The sequence below is a fragment of the Portunus trituberculatus genome, chromosome 2, assembly GCF_017591435.1.
Source record: "Portunus trituberculatus isolate SZX2019 chromosome 2, ASM1759143v1, whole genome shotgun sequence".
Taxonomy (NCBI): Eukaryota; Metazoa; Arthropoda; class Malacostraca; order Decapoda; family Portunidae; genus Portunus; species Portunus trituberculatus.
In genome coordinates, this window is record NC_059256.1 from 13,007,896 (window position 1) to 13,024,729 (window position 16,834).

The window sequence follows — 16,834 nt, forward strand, 5'->3', positions numbered from 1 at the left end:
AGAGGTGAGGATGATAAAAGGAAAAGAAGATAGCAATAGAGGAAAAACGTAGATGTCCGATTGCAGTGAATATTTATTCTGTCCCTGTTAATTTTGTTATAGATCCATGTGCCCACTCATATCCAATGCAACATTAAGTTTCAGTAGTTTTTTACTTGCTGTATTCTATCGAATCACTTATATAATTTAGCTAGATTTGACCAGACTGATTGTGAAGCCCAGTATTTATCCAGTCCTTTTTCTACGCTTACAACTAGTTTTGTGTGATATTTGATTTCTTAAACGGAGTTTCTGATCAGCAAAAATATTATAGACGATAGGGTATGCGTATTCTGTCTTGCTACAGTGTGGAACAGCTCGGGATCGTGTGTGTGTGTGTGTGTGTGTGTGTGTGTGTGTGTGTGTGTGTGTGTGTGTGTGTGTGTGTGCATGTTTCGTTGAAGGTGATACCTAATTCAGCATTCACTATCTTTTTGAGGATATTCTCTTTATTCCCCAAGAGAGTCTTATTCTCTTTTAATAGTCTGTTTATTACCTCTCCGTAGATGGTATTTTTTTTTGCGTAGAGTAGTTTTTCAGGGTGTAGGTGAGAATGTGCTATATTGGCCATGCAGTGCGCTTAAATGTGGGCTGGGCACTACACGGCCAGTACAGCACATTCTCACCTACACCCTGAAAAAACTACGCTACTGAAGAAGGCTCTATGAGCCGAAATCCCGGATCTAGCAAAAAATGACCACCTACGGAGAAGTCATAAACAGGCTGTTAAAAGAGAATAAGACTCTCTTTAGGAATAAAGATAATAGCCTCAGAAAGATAGTGAATGCTGAATTAGCCATCACCTTCAACGAAACATGCATTAGAGAAAATCTCCTGCCCATTTATGCCTGTATTCAGGCAGAGGTCCTGTCACTGTGATATCCACTTGGCGCGTGGATTCCTCTGAGTAAATCCTGCAGTGCTTGGCATCCCTGTAGATGCGGGTGTGAGGTTTGGCGAGAGGGATCGCCTGTCTAGCAGCTTCCATGATAGAGGGATGGATTTGCCTTAGGCGCCGCAACAGCTGGGGTCATATAGCGCCGCAACTATATTTAAAAAAAAAACTAAAAGTAGTTAAAAAATAAAATTAAAGTTAACTAAAAACTAAGACTACAATAAAATTAAATAAATCATTAAAATACATAAGAAATAAAATTTACAAATTGGGGAGGAGGCCCGCTTCTCCCAGAAAACTAAAAACGTCATGGCCAGGGGCCAGAGAAGCTGGTCCAAGAACCTTTGAGAGATAGTAGACACCGCTATCCCTACTGCGACAGCGGTAGAGGTAGCGGTGTCGTAACTCGATCAAACAAGGGCACTCCACCAACAAACAGTCATCATAGTAAGGTTGAGGGTCCTTGGTCACGAGGTACTTTTGTGTAAGATACGTGTGACCTATACCAAGTCGCGCCAATAAAGTCTGTGCACGTCGATCCCGGACATGGGTGTAAGTCCACTGAGGGAGTGTGGAAGTAGTAATCTCTCCCAATTTCGAGGTTGCGACCCCCGTTAGCCATCTCCTCTGCCAAATTATTGCAATCGCCACACGAATTGCATGAAATACATCTCAAACCGGAACAGGGGAATGAGATGGAGCGCGACTTGCTGCCTCTTTAGCGAGGCGGTCTGCGTGTTCATTCCCTGGAACACCTACGTAACCAGGGACCCAACAGAACCCAACACGATATCCTCGTTGGTAAGAAGATATAGCAACCCCAGGGCTGATAAAACCAAAGGGTGAAGGGAAATAAAAGAGAGAGCTGTAAGAGCACTGCGACAGTCACTAAAAATTGTAAAAGACGAAACCGGGAGAGTAAAATAATCTGTAAAGCTAGGAATATGGCAGACAACTCCGCAGTAAAGACGGAGGCTACCGAAGGAAGGCTGCCAGACCGATAAAAGAGGAAAACCACACTAAACCCAACGCCTGCGTCGGATTTGGAACCATCAGTAAAAACAGGGATATCATCAGAATGGATAAAAAGTGTTCTAAAAACCGTGTGTGGGACAGAGCTGGCAGAAAATCCTTCTTGCCATCCATGGCAGGAGGGCATAATGAAACAACCGGAAGCTGCCAATAACCAACTCGTGGGAGCCGGAAAGAGTAGACAGGAGTGGGGTCGATGGACAAATCCGCCATGAGGTTTGCCACACGAAGGCCAAAAGGTTTAGGTAGACTCGGTCGAGTGACATACGCCTGCGAACGCGAGTCCCGCAACATTGACAGACAAGGGACAGAATCAGGAAGACGGTGGGTGCGAAACCAACACCGGAGCATCGAAGACTGGCGCCGGAGGTCGAGCGGCCAGAAACCAGCATCCACTAGAAGGCTAGGTATTGGAGATGTCCGAAATGCACCCGTAGCCAAGCGGACCCCAGCATGATGCACGGGGTCAAGCGTGCGTAGTCGTGCATCCGTTGCGGATGAGTAGATCTCACAGCCGTATTCCAGCTTTGGAAGTATGAGTGTACGGTGAAGCAGCAGCAACGTGTCCCTGTCCGCACCCCAAGAGGTGTGACTTAAAACCCGAAGAAGGGATAGTGCCGCCGACAAGACGCTTTAAGAGAACGGAAATGGGGAACCCAGGTGAGACGGTTGTCAAACAAAGGCCAAGATATCGAGTCGCCTCCACGCATGAGAGGCGTCTATTGGCTAAATATAAATCAGGGTCTGGATGGACACCACGGTTGCGACAAAATGCATAGACACGGTCTTTGAGGTGGAGAATCGAAAACCGTTCATGTTGGCCCAACTGGACATTCGATTGATTGCCAGTTGGAGCTTGCGCTCAATCAGTGACATCCTAGCAGCAGCAAAGAGATGCACAAGTCGTCCACATATAAAGAGCTGTGAATGCCATCTGGTAGAGTATCTATAACACCATTTATGGCGACTGCGAATAGTGTAACACTAAGAATACTTCCTGTGGGACACCGTCATTTAGAGCAGTAGCATCGGAGAGAACACTCCCACTCGAACCCGTAAAAGACGTCTGGATAAAAACTGCTGGATAAAAATAGGAAGGTGGCCACGAAGACCAAAATTAAACAAGGAACGTAAAATGCCATGACACCAAGCTGTGTCGTAGGCCTTCTCCAGGTCAAAAACACTGTTACTTGATGGTGGTGATTAGCGAAGGCCTCACAAATAGAAGACTCTAGGGATAAAAGAGCATCAGTAGTAGACCTCATCTTTCGGAAGCCGTACTGTACCGATGACAAGTACTTCCCCTCTCCAAGTACCACATGAGTCTTACATTTACCATCTTTTCTAACACTTTACAAATGCAGGACGTCAAAGATATAGGACGGTAGTTCGTAGCCTGGAGATTATCTTTCCCAGGCTTCGGAAATGGGAGAACCACTGCCACAGCCCAAGAAGATGGAAAGTCACCGGTATGCCAAATCATATTATAAAGATTTAATAAAAGTTAAAAGCACTGTCAGACATGTGGCGCAAGAAGGCATAAGGAATATCATCTGGGCCAGGAGAAGAGTCATGACACTGGGACAAAGCAGTCCGCAACTCGGAGGCAGAGAAGGGACATTATAAGACTCCTCCTGTGGAAGAAAAATTTATGCCGAGAGATTCCATTCTCTGGCGGTGACGTGCGCCCGGGGCTGCAGGATGCCTCCGGGAAACACTGGCAAAGTGCTCCGCGAAGAGGTCGGCGACAGTCCTAGGGTCTGCCACCGTTCGCCCAGCAGACAACAAAACTGGTGGGGAAGGAGCAGAATACTTCCCAGCAATTCGGCGGACTTTGTTAAAGACATCCGTAAGAGGGTGCGGGCATTAATGGAAGAGACATAAGCTTTCCAAGAGGCTCTTTGTGCCTCTTTCAAAACGCGGCGGGCCGAGCTCGGCAGCGCCGAAAAGCTTCCAGGCACTGCGGGTCCCCACGATGTCGCCGGAGACGAGAGAAAGCTGCCCGTTTCTCTTTCACCGCTGCAGTGCATGCTGCGTTCCACCAAGGAACGGGACGCTTAGTAAAGCGACCTGACGTCCTAGGGATTGTCTGAAGCGCTACTGAAATAAAAATCGGTAAAATAATCAACAGCCTCAGCACAAGTAGAAAAGTCAGCCAACGGACGGATAAAAGAGCTAAGGTCTGTGAATCGAGGCCAATCTGCCTTGTCTAAAACCCAGCGTGGGGCCGGGACTGTGGCTCAGAGTTCACAGATTGTAATAAAATCGGAAAGTGGTCACTACCGTGTAAATCCGGTAGGACCCGCCAATTAAAATCAAGGAAAGAATTAGATGTACACAGAGAAAGATCGATAGCTGTAAAAGTCCCAGTAGGACTGTGGAAATGTGTAACATCCCCAGAATTTAAAACCTCCAATCCTCATCCTCAATAAAAGAACCGATTAAAACCCCACGAGGATTACTAGCACCTTCATCCCACAATGGGTGACGGCCGTTAAAATCTCCCAACAAAGAAAAGGCGGAGTCAGCTGACGCACCAGGCCGTCAAGCTCACCCCTGGAGACAGGAAGCCGAGGAGGAGATATAAACTGCAAATGGTGTACAGTCGTCCCATAAAGACCTTAACAGCAACCACCTGAAGGGAGAGTTAAGTTGTAACGGGATAACAGGTATATCCTGACGGACTAGAATAGCTGTGCCACCGTGGTGGCCCTGGTCAGGAAAGGAGTGCTAAAAAGGCACGATAGCCAGGAGGACTAGAATAAGTACTATCACCTAGCATAGTCTCTTGTAGAGCTACACAGGCTGGAGAGAACTCCGACAGCAAAGCTCGGAGTTCCCCACGAGGCGCGAAGGCCTCTACAGTTCCACTGTAGAAGCTTGAAGATGACTATTTGGGTGCAGTGGACGGGCGAGCCTTTTGAAGGCTGCCCGTGACTCACCTGACTAGAAATAATCAAGCGACGAGAAGACACCGGGAGTTGAGATGTGCCGGGTCGTTGGACCGCAGCCTTTCGGCCTACCGGTGAGTGATGCGAACCATCATCACTCCTACCGGTCCTCGGAGGACGAGGGTCAGGCTGGACTGCACTTTTGATACAGCGGGTCCACGAGGACGGCTGTGACAATATCATCGGACGTCTCCATGCTAAGACCGTCCTCATCACAAGAAGCCCGATCTGAGACGGAGGGCGTCACAGAAGGCTGGACAGAAACAACTGGAGCTACCATTGCAGAACGGTCCCTGGAGGACTCACGATCATGTACACCGGGAGAAACCTTAGATTGTTTAGGCTGAGCTAAATCTATCGACTCCGCAGAGCCGCGGTGCCGTTTGGTCAGGCCCTTCAAAGGCTTAGGAGATACAGGTGGCAAATGGACATCTACTACATGGGTTACTTTGGTCAAGTCCGTATTATTTTCGTCACTTCTAAGAGATGACTCAACCGAGTCATTGGACAAAAGGCAAACCTGTTAGCCAGATGAACAGGACCACCCGCCCCAACAGAGCGAGAGGTAGCAGGAGGAGTTGTCTTCGGACCGGCAGACTCAGCTGAAGAGCGAGCGGCCAATGAAGCATAAGATGTCGCACCAGTACCGTCCTTCTGGCGGTACAGGAGTTCACGGCGGGCGCTACCTAAACTGATGAACTGACTGTTAGCAAGCTGTAAAATGTCCTGCTCCAGGCGATACCTAGGGCATTGCCTGGAACGTACCTGGTGAGCATCACGGCAATGAAACAATAAGCAGCAGCATTGCAATGCTCCTCAGAATGTGAGTCTAGTGCAGAGCAATTACCACATCGGGAAGCTTCCTTGCAGGAGCTTTTACCGTGACCGTACGAATAACATGAGAAACACTGAAGAGGGCGAGAAACAAAACGCCTCACCCTAAGATTAATAGGTCCGATATTAACACGGTCAGGAAGGGTGGAACCAAAAAGGTGAGAAGGACCATGTTGGAGGAGTTCCTCATCTTAGTCACCTTTTGGACTGAGCTAGGACACATTGCTAGTATTTCCTCCTCAGGAAATTCATAAAGATCCTGACTGTACACACAACCTTTACTGTAATTAAAGGTGGGATGTGCCTTAATAGTCTCAAACATGCTGTCAGAAGGGCATGGGAGATGTTGCAACATCCTTGCCTGCGTGATATCTTTGCTCGCACTAGCACCCCTTCCGTATTTCTTGAGGTTTCCTCAGGAATCGTGCCGATCTCTTTGGACAAGTACCGGAGGCATGGATGAAATTCCGCGCCCATTTCTGTAGTAGGCCACAAACCAACGTGGAGGCGGGATCTGGCGGACTTCAGGAACTGAATTCTCTGAATGGTTGTCAAAAGATTTGGGATGTAGTCCGTGTCACTGTCCGAAATATTGCGAGAGTGGAAAAGTTCTGTCTTAAAGCCAGAGCCAGCAAGGGCAGAGATGCTACATGTTCATAAGCCAAACGGGCTTCATCACATGACAGAAACGTTACATAGCAGCGGTTAGAAGGAAAGTCCTTATCATAAACAAGTCGAATGCGAAGAACCGTGCCATACACCTTGAGAAGTGAGTGCAAGGCGTGATAAGAAAATGATGGGTTAACATTTACCATCACAAAGAGTCATATGCAGCAGAAATACGTCCCTCAGAAGAACTCCCAGAACAGGAGACTGCTGGGAGGCTCTTGTGGAGGGGAATCCTCCTTCCCACTCAGACCTGAAGATGACGTCTCGCGGGCCAGGTCAGCCACCTCACGAGAACCTGACAGTTTTTTGTGTTTCACCATATATATAAAGTTAAACAAAAAATGGCTCCAGGGGCATGGGAAACCACCTACTGAGACTACAATGGGAGGGAGCGCTGGCTGCCGTGGACGGGGTACCTCGTCCCCATGCGGACCAGTCGTTTTAAAAAAAGGTCCCACATGATACGAAAGTTTGTCCACGACAGAGCTGAGACTTCCCTCCCAAAGCATCCCAGCCTGGACACCCAACCATCCAGCACAGGACGGCCCCTATTGGGCGATCCTCCAGCAGGTGGCTCCGCTGGTCCACTGGCAGCCTACGTAGGAACCATTTAGTCTGGCCTCACTGGCGACCTTACTAGCATGGGTAGCCCTCTCCCCTCGAAAGGGCAGAGCAGGGCCTAAGCCCCTCTAGCCTAGCTCGCCAGGTCACAGGGCACGCAAGCCCCCACCACGACAAGGCGGTTCCCATCTGGGGGAAGTATATGTGTGTCACTGGACATCGTTGGCAGGTGGAAGGTCCCATAATCTGAATGACACGTAAATAGGTGGCGGCCAGCCTCATTAGGTGGTCTGTAAAAGCCAGTGGTGATTAAAGTCTCCACAGCAAGCACTGTGTCATAGGCAGCCAGCTGAAAGAGGTCATGCATATCAAGTAATGCTTAGGCCTAGACATTGTAAATGACGCATAAGATGGATTGTACTTCACAGTCTAGTACAGAGAACAGAAGACCTGCCAGCATCAGATGACGGTGGAAAGCCAAAGGAAAGAGATGGTGGACTTCTCTGAGAGCCACGTCTCTTGTAACATGAAAATGTCAACCGTGTCATTCTGAGCCACCTCTAACAAGGAGGAGAGCTGCCTGAATAGGCAGTTCCACTGACAGATAGAATTGATGTGTTTCTTCAGGGATGGATGGATTTTAATATTAGGCGCCGCAACATCAACGGTCATATGGCGCCGCTACGATATTTTACTTTTAAACTAAAAGAAATTAAAAAGATAAAATCAAAGGTAACAAAAATACTAAAACTAAAATAAAATTCAATAAAACATTAAAATACATATAATAAACTTAAATAAAATGCATAAAATACTAAAACAAAGAAAACGATAAAATCAAATAATGGTAATTAAAAACAAAAGCTACAATAATATACATAAAACATTAAAATACATATATTAAAATCAAATAAAATCACAGCTTTGGGAGAAGGCCAGCTTCTCCCAAAAATCTAAAACGTCATGGCCTTGAGCCAGACACTTTGGTCCAAGGACCTTTGAGATATAATAGACACCGCTATCTCTACCGCGACAGCGGTAGAGGTAGCGGTGTCGTTCTAATTTTCAAACTCTATCAAACTAGGGCACACCACTTGTGACAATCTTGAATCTTCAGAATTTTCTACCAATAGGTGCCGCACGGTAAGCGGCACCATTCTTGATCTTTCCTAATAATTCTGCAGTCATCACAGTAAGGTTGAGGGTGCCCAAGGACCTGGTCAACAGGTACCTCACAGACAAAGGTTGTCCCTGTAAGGTACGTGTGACCTATACGCAGTCGCGCCAATAAAGTCTGTAAACGTCGATCTCGAACATGGGTGTATGTCCAGTGAGGGATAGAGGAAATAGTGATCTCTCCCATTTTCGAGGTTGCGACCCCCGTTAGCCATCTCCTCTGCCAGATTGCTGCAACTGCCTCACGAATTAGAGGAAAGACATCTCGAAACGGAACAGACGCAGGAGATGGAGCGCGACTTGCTGCCTCTTTAGCGAGGCGATCTGCATGTTCATTCCCTGGAACACCAACATGACCAGGAACCCAACAGAACCCAACACGATATCCTCGTTGTGTAAGAAGGTATAGCCACTCCAGGGCTGATAAAACCAAAGGGTTAAAGGATATAGTGCAAGAGAGAGAAGTAAGAGCACTGCGACAGTCACTAAAAATTGTAAAAGACGAAACCGGTAGAGTAAAATTATTTGTAAAGCTAGGACTATGGCAGACAGCTCCGCAGTAAAAACGGACGCCACTGAAGGAAGGCTGCCAGACCGATAAAAGAGGGAAAACCACACTAAATCCAACGCCTGAGTCGGATTTGGAGCCATCAGTAAAAACAGGGATATCATCAGAATGCATAAAAAAGTGTTCTAAAACCGTGTGTGGGACAGAGCTGGCAAAAATCCTTCTTGCCATCCATGGCAGGGCATAATGAGATAACAGGAAGCTGCCAATAACCAACTCGCGGGAGACGGAAAGAGTACACAGGAGTGGGGTCGATAGATAACTCTGCCATGAGATTTGCAACACGTAGGCCAAAAGGTTTAGGGAGACTCGGTCGAGTGACATACGCCTGCGAGCGCGAGTCCCGCAACATTGACACACAGGGGACAAAATCAGGCAGACGGTGGGTGCGAAACCAACACCGGAGCATCGAAGACTGGCGCCGGAGGTCGAGCGGCCAGAAACCAGCATCCACTAGAAGGCTAGGTATTGGAGATGTCCGAAATGCACCCGTAGCCAAGCGGACCCCAGCATGATGCACGGGGTCAAGCGAGCGTAGTCGTGCATCTGTTGCGGATGAGTAGATCTCACAGCCGTATTCCAGCTTCGGAAGTATGAGTGTACGGTGAAGCAACAGCAACGTGTCCCTGTCCGCACCCCAAGAGGTATGACTTAAAACCCGAAGAAGGGATAGTGCCTGCCGACAAGACGCCTTAAGAGAACGAAATGGGGAACCCAGGTGAGACGGTTGTCAAATAAAAGGCCAAGATATCGAGTCGCCTCCACGCATGAGAGGCGTCTATTGGCGAGGTATAAATCCGGGTCTGGATGGACACCACGGTTGCGACAAAATGCATGGCTACGGTCTTCGAGGTGGAGAATCGAAAACCGTTCATGTTGGCCCAACTGGACACCCTATTGATCGCCAGTTGGAGCTTGCGCTCAATCAGTGACATCCTAGAAGCAGCAAAAGAGATGCACAAGTCGTCCACATATAAAGAACTGTGAATGCCATCCGGTAGAGTATCTATAACACCATTTATTGCAACTGCGAATAGCGTAACACTAAGAATACTTCCTGTGGGACACCGTCATTTAAAGCTGTAGCATCGGAGAGAACACTCCCAACTCGAACCCGTAAAAAACGTCTGGATAAAAACTGCTGGATAAAAATAGGAAGGTGGCCACGAAGGCCAAAATTAAACAAAGACTGTAAAATGCCATGACACCAAGCCGTGTCGTAGGCCTTCTCCAGGTCAAAAAGACTGTTACTTGATGGTGGTGATTAGCGAAGGCCTCACAAATGGAAGACTCTAGGGATAAAAGAGCATCAGTAGTAGACCTCATCTTTCGGAAGCCGTACTGTACCGGTGACAAGTACTTCCCCCTCTCCAAATACCACATGAGTCTTATATTTACCATCTTTTCTAACACTTTGCAAATACAGGACGTTAAAGATATAGGACGGTAGTTCGTAGCCTGGAGATTATCTTTCCCAGGCTTCGGAAATGGGAGAACCACTGCCACAGCCCAAGAAGATGGAAAGTCACCGGTATGCCAAATCATATTATAAAGATTTAAAAGAAAGTTAAAAGCAGTGTCAGACATGTGGCGCAAGAAGGCATAAGGTATATCATCTGGCCCAGGAGAAGAGTCGTGACACTGGGACAAAGCAGTCCGCAACTCGGAAGCAGAGAAAGGGACATTATAAGACTCCCCTCCAGCGGAAGAAAAGTTTATGCCGAGAGATTCCATTCTCTGGCGGTGACGTGCGCCCGGAGCTGCAGGATGCCTCTGGGAAACACTGGCAAAGTGCTCCGCAAAGAGGTCAGCGACATTCCTAGGGTCTGCCACCGTTCGCCCAGCAGACAACAAAATTGGTGGGGAAGGAGCAGAATACTTCCCAGCAATTCGGCGGACTTTGTTGAAGACATCCGTAAGAGGGGTGCGGACGTTTATGGAAGAGACATAGGCTTTCCACGAGGCTCTTTGTGCCTCTTTCAAAATGCGGCGGGCCCGAGCTCGGCATCGCCGAAAAGCTTCCAGGCACTGTGGGTCCCCACGATGTCGCCGGAGACGAGAGAAAGCTGACCGTTTCTCTTTAACCGCTGCAGTGCATGCTGCGTTCCACCAAGGAACGGGACGCTTAGTAAAGCGACCTGACGTCCTAGGGATTGTCTGAAGGGCTAAAGAAATAAAAAAATCAGTAAAATAATCAACAGCCTCAGCACAACTAGAAAAGTCAGCCAGCGGACGAATAAAAGAGCTAAGGTCTGTGAATCGATGCCAATCTGCCTTGTCTAAAACCCCGCGTGGTGGCCTGGACTGTGGCTCAGATTTCACAGATTACAAAAAAATCGGAAATTGGTCACTACCGTGTAAATCCGGTAGGACTCGCCAATTAAAATCAAGGAAAGAATTAGATGTACAAAGAGAAAGATCGATAGCTGTAAAAGTCCCAGTAGGACTGTGGAAATGTGTAACATCCCCAGAATTTAAAATCTCCAATCCCTCATCCTCAATAAAAAAACCGATTAAAACCTACGAGGATTACTAGCACCTTCATCCCACAATGGGTGACGGCCGTTAAAATCTCCCAACAAAAGAAAAGGCGGAGTCAGCTGACGCACCAGGCCGTCAAGCTCACCCCTGGAGACAGGAAGCCGAGGAGGGAGATATAAACTGCAGATGGTGTACAGTCGTCCCATAAAGACCTTAACAGCAACCACCTGAAGGGGAGAGTTAAGTTGTACCGGGATAACAGGTATATCCTGACGGACTAGAATAGCTGTGCCACCGTGGTGGCCCTGGTCAGGGAAAGGAGTGTTAAAAAAACCACGATAGCCAGGAGGACTAGAATAAGTACTATCACCTATCATAGTCTCTTGTAGAGCTACACAGGCTGGAGAGAACTCCGACAGCAAAGCTCGGAGTTCCCCACGAGGCGCGAAGGCCTCTACAGTTCCATTGTAGAAGCTTGAAGACGACTATTTGGGTGCAGTGGACGAGCGAGCCTTTTGAGGCTGCCCGTGACTGACCTGACTAGAACTAATCAAACGACGAGAAGACACCGGGAATTGAGGTGTGCCGGGTCGTTGGACCTCAGCCTTTCGGCTTATCGGTGGGTGATGCGAACTATCATCACTTTTACTGGTCCTCGGAGGACGAGGATCAGGCAGGACTGCACTTTCCGATACAGTTGGTCCACGAGGGACGGCTGTGACAATATCATCGGACGTCTCCATGCTCAGACCGTCCTCATCATAAGAAGCCCGATCTGAGACGGAGGGCGTCACAGAAGGCTGGACAGAAACTACTGGAGCTACCCTAGCAGAGCGGTCCCTGGAGGACTCACGATTATAAGCACCGGGAGAAAACTTAGACTGCTTATGCTGAGCTAAATCTAACGACTCCGCAGAGCCGCGGTGCCGCTTAGTTAGACCCTTGAAAGGCTTAGGAGATACAGGTGGCAAATGGACATCTACTACATGGGTAACTTTGGTCAAGTCCGTATTTTCTCGTCACTTCTAAGAGATGACTCAACCGAGTCATCAGCCAAAATGGCAAACCTGTTAGCCAGATAAACAGGACCACCCGCCCCAACAGAGCGAGAGGTAGCAGGAGGAGTTGTCTTCGGACCGGCAGACTCAGCCGAAGAGCGAGCGGCCAATGAAGCATAGGATGTCGCACCAGTACCGTCCTTCTGGCGGTACAGGAGTTCACGGCGGGCGCTACCGAGGCTGATAAACTGACTATTGGCAAGCTGTAGAATGTCCTGCTCCAGGCGATACCTGGGGCATTGCCTGGAACGTACCTGGTGAGCATCACGACAATGAAAACAATAAGCTGCACCATTGCAATGCTCCTCTGAATGCGAGTCGAGTGCAGAGCAATTACCACATCGGGAAGCTTCCTTACACGAGCTTTTCCCGTGACCGTACCCATAGCATGAGAAGCACTGAAGAGGGCGAGAAACAAAGTGCCTCACCCTAAGGTTGATAGGACCGATATTAACACGGTCAGGAAGGGTGGACCCAAAAAGTGAGAAGGACCATGTTGGAGGAGTTCCTCATCTTAGTCACCTTTTGTACTGAGCTAGGGCACATTGCTAGTATTTCCTCTTCTGGGAATTCATAGAGGTCTTGGCTATAAACACAACCTTTGCTATAGTTAAAGGTGGGATGAGCCTTAACAGTCTCAAACATGCTGTCAGAAGGGCATGGGAGATGTTGCAACATCCTAGCTTGCGTAAGATCTTTTGCTCGCACAAGCACCCCCTTCCCATACTTTTTCAGATTCCCTCAGGAATCGTGCCGATTTCTTTGGACAGGTACCGGGAGGCATGGATGAAATTCCACGCCCATTTCTATAGTACGCCACAAACCAACGTGGAGGTGGGATCTGGCGGACTGCTGGAACTGAATTCTCTAAATAGTTTTCAAAAACATTTGGGATGTAATCCATGTCACTGTCTGAAATATTACGTGACTGGAGAAATTCAGTTTTAAAGCCATGGCCGGCGAGGGCAGAGATGCTACATGTTCATAAGCTAAACGAGCTTCATCACATGACATAAACGTTACATAGCATCGGTTAGAAGGAAAGTCCTTATCATAAACCAGTCGAATGCGAACAACCGTACCATACGCCTTGAGAAGTGAGTGCAAGGCATGATAGGAAAATGATGGATTAACATTTACCATTACAAGAGAATCATATGCAGCAGAAATGCATCCCTCAAAAAAACTTCCAGAACAAGAGACTGCTGTGGGAGGCCCTTGTGGAGGGGAATCCTCCTCCTTACTCAGACCTGAAGATGACGTCTCGTGGGCCAGGTCAGCCACCTCACGAGAACCTGAATGTTTTTTGTGTTTTCCCATAAAAAACAGCTACACAAAAAATTGGCTCCAGGGGCAAGGGAAACCACCTACTGGGACTACAATGGGAGGAAGCGCTGGCTGGAGCTGGAGGCGCTCTCACTCTGGGAGAGGGAACTGGTTGCACTGGTGCCTGGGGGCTGGAACTGTGAGTTCCTCTGCCTGCCGTATCAGCTTCTCCGCGATTTTGCTCGAAACGACGTCTGCCGCTCTGTTGAAGGCCTGGAGATCAAATGTAGCACCCGTGATGCTGCTGAAAAGTTGACCCATTGCCAGGGATAATTCCTTGGCATAATTGCGGAGAAGGTCCTTGGTGACGGGGATGGAGTCGCGAGGAGGAGCAGGAGGCTGGGTAGGGGCGAGACGGTTTGGACCGTTTGAGATTGTGAAGGTCGCTGGGAGGACGGAAGCTGTGAGGCAGTCGGCAACAGAGGAGGAAAGTCTTGTTGGGTTAGCTGCGGACTGGTGTTGTCGGGGATGGACCGCTGCTGGCCCCACACGAACGTTCCTGGTGAAGCAGGTGTTATAGCGGCACGCTGCTGGTCCTGCACCCATTGTACCTGGCGTACCCGACCCTGCAAAACCCTCTACTGACGTGCTGGGCAGGCTGGATTCCAGGCGTAGTGACTCTCGCTACAATTGGGGCACTTGTGAGTGACCACCTGCTTCGCCTTGTATCGTGTCAGACATTGACGTGTCTCGTGTAGGCTGCTGTAGATGCCGCACACCGAGGGACGCGAGCAATTCGCCTGGTAATGTCCGACCGTTGACAACGATAGCACCTGAGGGGTTCCGGTGTGTATGGGCGAAGGTAGAACACGCCCCAGTTTCCAAGGTCGATCTGGGTGGGGAGAGGACCACGCAATGATACCAGATCCTGCCTGGTTTCCTCCCTGTCTCGAGGAGTAACACAACGTGTATCCTCCTCTACTTGCGGGTGACGACGTAGGAGGGAAGGAGGCATGTGGAGGGGATACCCCATAATAATGCGCTTCGTGAGCTGGCTGTCTGGTGAAAGAAAGCTCCGTGATGTCTAAGAATGCCCCTTTCTCGGAGGCAATAGCTTGGAGTGTTTTGCAGGTGTCCTCGTCCTGAGGGAGTAGAACCGTGCTCCCGTCCCTCCCGATGATGTTTTGCATATGGAGGTGACTGTAGTCCTCCTTCAGAGCTGCTACCACGTCGTACGAGGTACCGAAGCCCTCCTGGGGTGGAACACGGAAGGTTGGAAAGTTGGCCTGGGACCTCTGGGCACGGGACACTCCCACCGAGGGACGTGCCGCACTGGGAGGGGGCGACGGCGATCTCTTTTGGTCTGAGTCACCAGGGTGAAGCCATCATTCTGACACTCCTCCGGTGAGGAGGATGAGGAAGGAGCAGGGCAAAAAGTGTCAGATAAACCTGTCCGGGCAGCAGAGGGACGATCCGAGGAAGCCAAGGGAGTAGCAGCGGGTGCAACCGAACGCGAAGAAAAGGAAGGTACAGGAGCAGACGGAGGAACGGCGGCAGCAGCGGGAAGCACAGCGTGAGGGTGACGAGAAGACCGTGCGGCCGGGACTCGAGAGGCGGAAGTAGAGAACCGGGTGTGGCAAGACGTAGAGGCAGGGTTTGGGGTGCAGTCCATCTTCACACCTCTGCGGCAAGAGGCGCCGGGCACAATAGTAGCAGAGGAGGAGGCAGTAGTCCTGGCAGTCTTGGCAGGAGCAGAAGGTAAGGAGGGAACAGAAGTGGCAACGGGAGCAGAAAAAACAGTCTCACACCGGGACACGAGGAAAGGCAGAGCAGCTCAAGCAGCGAGCGAACAGCCGAGCTGTTATTTTTTAGGAGAGAGTGTGCGGAGGATTTGATTGTTTTCTGTTTGGATGTTGATAGAAGGTTGTTTTTCACTGATGTATATGGCTACGAGGTAGAGTAGGTGGCGAGGGTCACGTTCTCTGTCTAATATGGTGGTGTTTTCGTTTAGATCTTTGCGTGTGAGTTTCTCGTGATGTCTTCCTTTGTAATGTTCTTTTATTGCTCTGCTGGTGAGGTGACATGTGAGTCGCCTTGAAAGCGTGGTTCGTGTCATCCGAATGTAGGAGCAAGGTCCACATTCCTTGCTGTTGCACATGTGGTGGTAGATGACATGATCCTCTTGCAAGGGTGTCTCTTATTGTCTGATGATCGGTTACGCAGTAGAAGCTGGCTTGTTTTTCTAGTCTTGTAGTAAATTGTGAGAGTGAGTTTTGCGTCTTCGTTGATTGGTTTGACATTCTTGTAGATGATGTCCTTCAGTATCTTCTCGTCAGTTTTTTATTCCGTGGACATATATCCTCGATAGTATAGTTGTATCTCTTATTTCTTGTTGGTGTGTCTTGCCAGTTGTAACATTTGTCTTTGAAGAGATAAAACTATATTATACAGGATACATGTCGACGGCATAAAAAAAAAAAAAAACTGACGAGAAGAGATATATTAAAGAAAGGGAAAATAAAGCTATTCTAAAAAAAAAAAGCTATTCTAAAAAGAAAGATTTTTCTTTTCTTAATCCCTACTCTTCTCTTTAATATATTGTTGAATCCCTTGGTATATTCCATCATTATATCAATAGTTAGTGGTTTGAATTTCTTAGATACATGTCTCATCTTTCACCTTTCCGTTGTCATGATCTTACCAATTTTCTACACATATATTATCAGAACGATTTCTAGCCCGTATGAGGTCAAGCACGTACATGTACGTGAAATCCGCGGTTACTCTCTGTGGTCAATCATATACAAGTACGGTCGTCTCTTTTTCGCTTCCTATACATTTGATATTCCCTCTAGCGACACTAATTATGTTTGTTGAGGTGTCTAGCATATATCAGCACATTTGCCCACTATTCTGGCAACTGGACAGGCCACCCACTCTCACCCCTTCCCTCCTGATTGACCACTGCGTGTCTGCGTCCCGCCACTCACCTCTCAGCCCCTCACTTGTCTCTGGCTGAGTCAAGATGGCAGGCAGGCGTCCCCGCTCTCTAACTTCTGCAGAAATTGCTGAACAATTAGCTTTTGAGGAAGATATTTTTGATGACAAGTGACATCAGTACTGATGACAGTTATGCTGATCCTGATTATGTTTTCGATCAGGAAATGAAGGAGGAAGATGAACAGCTTAATGGACAGTATTTTGGCGTGTTTCCGCCACCACACACTCCTTCTCCCACTCCTTGGCCTTCACATACATCTACCCATCTGACATGTGTAACTGGCTTTATGCACCGAACACAAGA